Source organism: Vicugna pacos, chromosome 2 (genome assembly GCF_048564905.1).
Source record: "Vicugna pacos chromosome 2, VicPac4, whole genome shotgun sequence".
Classification (NCBI taxonomy): Eukaryota; Metazoa; Chordata; class Mammalia; order Artiodactyla; family Camelidae; genus Vicugna; species Vicugna pacos.
In genome coordinates this window covers 104,478,007-104,486,711 of record NC_132988.1, presented here as the reverse complement: position 1 = coordinate 104,486,711, position 8,705 = coordinate 104,478,007, and the positions used below count along the sequence as shown (strand labels likewise).

General features: G+C 41.1%; 1 long non-coding RNA gene across 1 annotated transcript; it reads left to right on the top strand.

Moving 5' to 3' along the window:
* Positions 1 to 928: 928 nt before the first annotated feature.
* LOC140687810 (uncharacterized) lies at positions 929 to 8,241 on the top strand. The gene is made up of 3 exons (XR_012062410.1): positions 929 to 1,010; positions 6,921 to 6,991; positions 7,887 to 8,241. It is a non-coding gene; the product is annotated as an uncharacterized lncRNA (long non-coding RNA).
* The last annotated feature ends 464 nt before the right edge of the window (positions 8,242 to 8,705 follow it).

The window sequence follows — 8,705 nt, the reverse complement described above, 5'->3', positions numbered from 1 at the left end:
TGACACAGGTATAAACGGTGGTGGTTTTAGGACACAAGGTTTTGGGGGGGTTGGTATACTCAGATACCGCAAAAGTAAACTGAAGTTAACTGCAGGCAGGATGAGTATTGTACCCTTTCACCCAGATAAGGAATTCAAGAGCAACTCAACCTGAATGAGGAATTCTGTCCTCCACGCATTGTGCTTGAAATATCAATGGGACTGTCAAGAGCCAGTTGGTTCAACAGATCTGGAGCTCAGGAGGAAACTCTTGCCTGGAAACACAAACCTGAAAGGCAGGGATGTGACTGTTCTCCATGAGTGAGTAGACTGCCACAGGAGAGCAGGAATAGAGTGAAAGGAGAAGGGATCCAGGTATGGATCCCAGGAACACTGCACTTCAGGTCAAGCTAAGCAAGAGGGTCAATGAGGGAGAGGAGGAGAAGGGATGAAACACAGGAAGATGCCATTGAAGTCAGAGGTCTTTCTCAACAAAGTCACAGAAATGTCTAGAAAAAAATAAAAAAGAACTATTAAGAGTCCCAGCATTTGGTAATCATGAGCCATTGCCAGAAGGAAGTAATGGTTGAACCCTTATTAGAAATCATCAAAAAGTAAGAGGGAGGGGAGGATTTGGAAACAATGAATATCTACTGCTGAGCTTGGTGAAAAGGTCACCTGCCCTGGAACACTGCCTCTTTGCTCCAGGAATCTGAGTGCCACTGGGAGAAACCAACCTCACAGTCTGGATTTGTGACACTGAAATGTAGTCACCTCAGCTGGGCCTTTCCTTCCATCCAACAAAAGGAGACAAGCAACCTCTAAAAGGAAGTGAAAGATTGATGGAAGAAACTTTAAGTATGGGAGTCGTACACTTGTTCCTAAATGTGTGACATCACAAAGCCATAACAATGGATCAAAGTCCTGGAGAGGAGGTGAGGGGATGATACTCACAGGCGCCAGGAAAGCTGGAGGTGGAATGATGGAGATTTCCAGATAGGAGCCAAAAAGAGTGAGGCAATCCACATCAGGTGACCACGAATCCTCACCTGGGAAGGGAGCCAGCAGTGGGCAGGGCTGCTGAGGGCAGTGGGCAGCATCTAGAGTTGCAGATGAGGACAGTGAGTGAGCCTGATGACCCACACAGAGTTTGGTGGACGGCACTGAGGTTGGGGACATTAAAATCATAGAGGCATTCTTTAGCATGAATGGGTTTTTCCAACAGCAGGCAACTGCTTGCATGTAGAAGCCAAAAGGCAGCTGACTGAACTGACCCAAGGCTGGGATTTTGTGGACAGATATAGAAGGGCAAGGGCTTGCAGGCTTTGGCAAGAGAGTGGTTAAAGACATGTACCATGGGCTCTGGGCTGGCTCAAAAAAGAGGGGGAAAGGATGGTCAATGAGCTGGAGAAAAGAGAGAGTTGTACAGGGACCAGAGAGCTTGGAAATCAGTAGGTGAGGGAGCAGAAAGGCTATGAGGCTGTGGTCACATATGATGAGACTGGAGTCAAAGGTACCAGGAACAGAGCCATTCCAAAGGACAAGGCCAGGGTGTGGGCAAGGTGACCGGGCCGCCAAAGCACAGTGTGAGCTGATGTGTTGCAACTCGAGGCTAAGCCACTGGGTACGTCCTCCAGGCACAGACGCTGAAGATCGACCTGGTAGTGGCAGCTGGGGGAGAGAGGACAAGATCCAAGTGTCCGAGCCCTAAGGGGACAAGCGCAAGTGACAGGAAGATGATAAGGCAGCCAGGAAGCAGGGAAGGATACCGTCTATGGGAATTTCCCCTGGGGCCACAGGGACCATGCAGTTTTGTGTGATAGTGGCAAAATAATGTTCTGGAAGCAACCATGACCACAGCTCCTCCTGGCCTAAAGGATGCGGACAAATGAACAGCCACTGTCCCCCCAGAAATGCATTTTCTTAGGGAGGAATCAAATTGTAATAAAGGTAGGAGCTGGGGAAAGGGGTTTTATATTGTTAGTAAACCAAGGGTCCAAAAGCACTATTGAAAAAGCTGTGACGAGGTCAATAGGGAAAAGAAGTGGGGTGAGCCGGAGAGAAATGGGCATGACCTTCATTGTGGTCATTCTTTTGTACAAGAGTTTCCATTTTCCCAAATATCTCTAAGACTTGCCACGTCTCAGTCCAGACCAGACTGCCAATAGTGATGCTTTAGGATATAGTTAACATTCCTCTTCCCTTGGAATTATCTCAGGAATGACAAGACATGCTGCTTAGAGTCCAGACTTGTTCCTAGTTGTGAAGTTTAAGCAGTTCCTTGAGTGGAAGAAGAAAGACTTTTCTCTCCATAGATCTCAACAGAACATCAGCCAGGAGGTTTTGCAGAGATAATATGCCCTAGAAAGAGAGGGGGAAACGCTCACCTGATAACCAGAGTTAAACTCTTGACATAAACTGTTTGTTTGGATCACCTGACCCACGTTTTGTTCTAGCAGCTTGAAGAACTTGAAAAACTAAAGATTAAAGAAGGTCATCATCATTATAAGCATGATCTCTTGACTGACACGGTCATTAAAAAGGCTTATTTTGAAGTTTTCAAATGGACAAAAAAAATACTGTAACATGATTCATTTTCTAATAGCCTCCATTTGGTACCCTAACATGTAGCTCCTGGCAGGATAAGCTGGTGCATCTCTTCTGAGAGACAGTAAACACAAAAGTCTTAAACATTTTTATGCCCTTTACCCCAGAAGTTCTCCTACTGGGTATCATCCTGGAGAAATAATCACAGATATGCCCCAGGTTTAGTCATAACTGGCGACGACCTAAATACCCAATGTTTAGGAGGATGGTTAAATAAATGGTCCTATAATCACACAATGGAATACTACAGAGACATTAAAAGGGATATAGAGGCATATGAATCATGACATGGCAAGTTAGTTATGATTCATGGGGCTAAAATCAGGTTGTAAAGTTACTTACATGTGATACCGATTTAAAAATGAAATAGTACATAGGCCTAGAATAAAGACAGGAAGGAGGTGCATTAAAACAGTGTCTGGGAATATCTTTAGGTGTTTGCATTATGTATGATTTTGATTTTCCTTTTTTCCAAACCTTTCTAAGAAAAATCTGCAAAGCTAAAACGTATCATATCTGCAATAAGAAAAATTAATAGTGTGCTTCTGTCAGTTTCCTGGCATGAAATATCCAAAAACAGCACCTTAGAAAGTCAAGTTTAACTATATTTTTTAATTAAGTAGTAAAATATCCAGAAAGAAAGTATTCCTTATATTTTAAAAGGCAGAACAAAAGAAGTATTTGTCCTAATTTTGAAGAGGAAACTCCTTTTTTAGCAAAAGTCCTTTTGGGTTGGTGCTTAAAGGAATGTTCCTGCCTCTATGTTCTGATCCTTTTTGAAACCGGGGCTGATATCTGTAAATTCCCAGAAGGAGTCAAAGGTTATTTTTCTATCCAAATGATCAATAAAGATTTCAGCATCTATTTCAAGCCCTGCACTGCATTTAATGTGTGGCTCATGTAAATAATAAAAAAAAAAAGTGAGGCATTTATAAATCAAATAAGAAAAGTCTGCAACTATTTAAGTACAACAGATACAAGAGAATTAATAACAGCAAGCATTCACGCAATGCTGACTATTTATGAAGACTTTTAAAACACCTTTTCTGCCTAAATATAAGATTGGGCATTTTCCCAAAATTCTCCCGAAAAGAGGGATATTCAAATATTTTCAAAGGCTCTCATATTACAGAACATTCTCTAATCACTTTATTTCAGCAACTAAGTAATGCTCGGGGAAGACTCATTAGCCTAAAATGATGTCAGTCTATGCTTTTTTGAGGTGCTGTGAGAGGTCACTTGACAGAACCAGTTAGAGAGGAAGCAAAGACGTTTAACACAGATTTAGTCATTGCTCCTGGAGTGAGGCCCTGCAATGCAAATGTCTGAAATCATTGTAAACAAGCATTTTAAAAATAACTACCTAAATGAGTATAATGCATATTTATTTAACATTTATTTTATTTCTGGGTCTGTACTCAATGCCGCTGTAATAAAAAAGGTTTCAGAAAGCAAGCTCTCCTTCCACTATAATGATCCTGCCTAAGAGAACGCTTTACAGTTTATAAACACTCCCCCAAACATCATCATACTCGATTTTACTACCACAGTAGAAGAAGGAATATGGCCGAACTTCTGGGGAAATGAACCAACATTTATTTTAATACAGGGGGCAGGGTGTAGCTCCAGTGGTAGAGCGTATGCTTAGCATGCACAAGGTCCTGGGTTCAATCCCCAGTACCTCCTCCAAAAATAAATAAACTTAATTACCTGCCCCCCTGCCAAAATAAAATAATTAAATAAATATTTTAATACACATAAACAGGAATCAATGCATTGGGTTTGTCTGTTGGTTTGCTTAGAAATTTGCTCTTTAAGACCAGTTAAATTGGGGGAAATAACTTTAAAATTATTTCTAATGCATCTGTTACTAGCAGAGTCAAAAAATCAACTCGCAATGGAGTCCTACTTCCTAAAACAACAAGCCTTTGACAAACATTGTAAAGATGATTCTATTCCCTTTTACAACTTTTATTTTGGCTCTTTTCACGATGCTCTGTAACCCTGTTAGTTTGACATCACAAAAAGGAAGTAAAGGATTTCGTTAGCACTACTGCATGGGCCGCAGAGTGTGTCCTCCACTTCACATGCTACTTGACTTTCTAGCTTGGATGACTAATTTTAATCCAGAAAACATTCAGCAGTCTATTAAAATGCAACAAGATCCAAAATAAAACTTTACGTTGGATTTACTGTAAAATTAAACCGTGCTCTTGACGTTGTCAACAGAGCAGATTTTTAAATGATGCCAAGACCTTAACTTTCAACTAGGTTTGAAAGCTTTCTTGCTTGCTTGTGACAGAATAGAATAGAAAGCATTGGGACTGCTGGGGGGATGACCGCAAATTCACCCTTGGAACGCCTTACTTGTAAATTTCCAAAGTTGGACTAATGACCCCATCACCTCACCCCTTCTATTCTCTATGTAACATTATTTTTCTTTCTTGATACTTCACACAGTTTAAAGGAGAGAACTGATAAATGGATGGATGGGTGGACAAATGCACAGACAGGGATGAACAGATGATAGATTGATATGTGTATACATATGTATATAGATACAAAAGGATTTATATATTTTATATATATATATATATGTGTGTGTGTCTCATAAATGTCATATGATCTTTCTCCCTCCTACTAAATTAAAGCTCCTTGAGGGCAGGGACAAGCACAATAAATTGTAGATGCTCAATAAAATTGACTGAATGAAAAAAAATCAACAAGAATCAAAAAAAGGAACAACCCTTAACAACTACTCCGTAACAAATTTCTCCTGTGCTTTCTTTCTGCCTGGACCGTCCCCTCTGCTTCATTCCCACCCTCATTCTCACCAGCCCAAATTCTCCCCATTTTTCAAAGCCTAAACCAAATGTCACTGCCTCCTTAAAAGTCCTGCGATTCTTCCAGCCAACAGGAAACTCCCATCATCCAAATGACCGCAGCACTGTTATGTGCTCCTTTCTTAAAGCACTACCCATTTTCTAACCTTCTCTGCATAGAGATGAGGCACCACTAGAAAGCCACCCCCATGCTGAAGGCAGCAGGTTTTATTCATCTTTGATTTTCCTCTGTCATCCATGGGCTCATCCACCTGAAGGCAACCCAGCATGGTGGATAAAACGTGGGCTCAGAAGCCAGACATGATAGGTACAAATCCTGACTGGACCACTTATTGGCTGTGTGATCTTGGTTGAGTCACTTCACCTCTCTGTGCCTCAGCTTCCACATCTGTAATAGGTAATAAGCAATACTGATAATAGTAGCTACTTCCAGGATTATTTTGATGACAAAATGAGTTAATCTCTGTAAAGCACTTTAAAGGGTTTCTGGAAGGTTATAGGAAGTATTAAATGCAAGGATTCTATTATTATTGAGTCAGTCTAATGTACTGAGAGTCTACCACGCACCAGGTACGTGGCTGGGCTGCCCCATCAGTAGGGACTCCGTAAATATTTGAGGACTGGCCAATAGGACCTAACACTGACTCAAGCTCTTCATTACTCAATAACAAAGGCCTTGCCTGGTCCAGGGTCTCACTTTGTCTTAATAAACATCCTAGCGTTGGGTATCATCATTCCTCCTTTCATGCAGAAGCAAATGGAGCCTTTTCTGCTTGGAACTGCACAAGCACATATTTGACGGTGAAAAGTCTCCACAGTGTTCACCTCGCAAGCCCTCCAACTTCCAGAGATTTTTTTTTCCACTCCCTCCTGCAGCTCCCTCAACTTCACTCGGAGCGTCTTTTTTAGCATCTGTTCAGCCTGACTCCTGTCATTAGATACATTCTTGTGTGTTTATAATGCACCACTGATTTGTTTCAGACTCAGTCATGGGATCTAAAAATAAAGTGATGTTGAACATATTTCTTTCCATATTAACTTTAAAGAAATAGATTAATCTTTTAGAAATAATCAAAAATGAATGATTCACTCAGCATGTAGCAGTTACCAAAAAATAAAGAATTAAAATTAAAACCCCTCAGATTCCCACTTTTCTTTCTTTCTCCTCTCTGACTTTATTAAGTATATACCTCATAATTTTTCATTTTAAAAATTAAGGGACCTAGGGAGCCCATGGTAAACCAGTTATGTTCTCCCCTGGGGAAGAACATGATTCCCCAGCGGAGCACACACTCTGCAGCCTTAAATGAAGGCTGGATTCATTTACTCTCCAGGTCAAATTCCCATATTCAAAAATGACACTGCAGAATGGTCCTCATCATTCTAAGAGATGGAGTAAAGAGCAGTAAGTAAAGGGACGTATATAAAGGTATGAAAGTTGCTTGCTGAAATTTCAACCATCTTCCAACACATCTGTTTTGTCTATTACAGGCCAGGCAGGACGAGGGGTCCAGAAGAAGGCAAGGTTCCTTCCCCAGGGAGCTTCCTAAGAGATATGGGAGGTGAGATGACCCCCTTAGCAGCGATGGCACAGGATGGAAAGGGTTATGGGCAGGAAGTGATGGGAGTGGGACAGGGAAATTAACTCTTGCTGATATACAAATACGATCCATCTATTTGAGAAATCATTTTAAATGTTTCCCCTCTTCAGCACACACTCACACACACCCATTTTGACCATATGCTTGTCTTCTTTCTTTGGTGCCTGAAAACACTCTCTCACTCATGAGCCCTTGGGTGTTGATCTCAAGCCACCGACTAGGCTTGGTGGCATCCTTTTAGTCAATTCGATGCTTTCTTATTCCTCAGAAAGGGTTACATCTGCAAATAAAAATACATTCTGGCTGCAGCACTAAATAATGAGGCAAACTGCAGTTTATAAAATGCAGTCATTCCACGCCACATTTCATTTTGGAAGAGGGAGGGCTACAGTCAACTGTGAACAATTACCAAATCGTCAATGGAATTCAATAAATGTTGTTTAAAAAAACTAATTATTTGTTACAATAACCAGCTACTACTGCCACTTTGTATTTGGAGGTTTGTAAACTACTTCCATTTGAAATGTAATTGATTCCATTTTTATCATTTGTTCAAGTTTATGTGGTTGTTCTCATCCTAAGAGATGATAACATCTATTTTCAGCAAATTATACATTATAATTCCTCATTCAAAAGCTGTAACAGAAAACAAAATGCTAATTTATGCTGTAAACGAAACTACAGAATCATAATCATTCATTGTTAACTTTAGGGACTGGCCTGCTACTGGAAATAATAAACTGGAGCAAAATGTGGTAGGGGTTGTTGGTTTGAGTTTTCTTTCTTTCTCTTTGTGCTTTTTTGCTTGTTTTGTTTCGTTGTTGCACAACTAACACAGTTTCTAATACGCTTTTAGGCAAGAGATTACATGGATCTTCTGTCTTCTCCCACATATAAGCCAGACATTCCCTGCCCCGTAGCTATTACCTGCAGTTCGATATTTCAAATCTACAGGAAGATGTGCTCACAAAGCCAGCAGACGTGCACACCGAAGAGGGGCAGCATATTAGAACCACACACCTGATTTCCCACATTTCATGAAGCCTCCACGCCCACATCTCCCTTTAGGGTAGGGATCATCCCCTTCCCCCTGCCTCTCCCATATAGGCATCCCCCTGGCACTTCCTCGTCAAGGTGAGCCTTCCCCGTGGCAAGCGTCCCCTCTGTAACAGGGAATACATGGAATAAACAAACAAACAGAAAGCCGGCAACTTTAGTACATCAGGTCTGTTCTTATGAACCAAAAAATAGGGGGAGATGGCGTCTGGTTCCATATCACACACTCTGCTTTCCTTAAAATGACTATCTTCAAGTGAAAAAATGGTAACATCACCTAATGGCATTTTCTCCTTTCCTCTTTTTAAAAAATGTATAACCCAAAAGAAAGAAATATTCCAATATAATTATTAGATCAAAAATATGAATTCTTTGAAGGAACCGAAAAGTCACTCGGCCGTCTAGAGTAAATCACTTTTCTGCTGCCCTTTTATTTTATGCCGTCTGCTGTCCACATTCACCTCTCCACCAGCAAAGTGTGGTCATTGATTTCCTATGGTCTCTCTGGAAGGAAGTTCTGCTTCCTTGATGACGACTACAAAGGGGAGGTGACCCCATTCTCATTCCAATGCAGACTCTGCACTTTTACATCTCCGCCAGGGCCACAGGAACGTGAAAC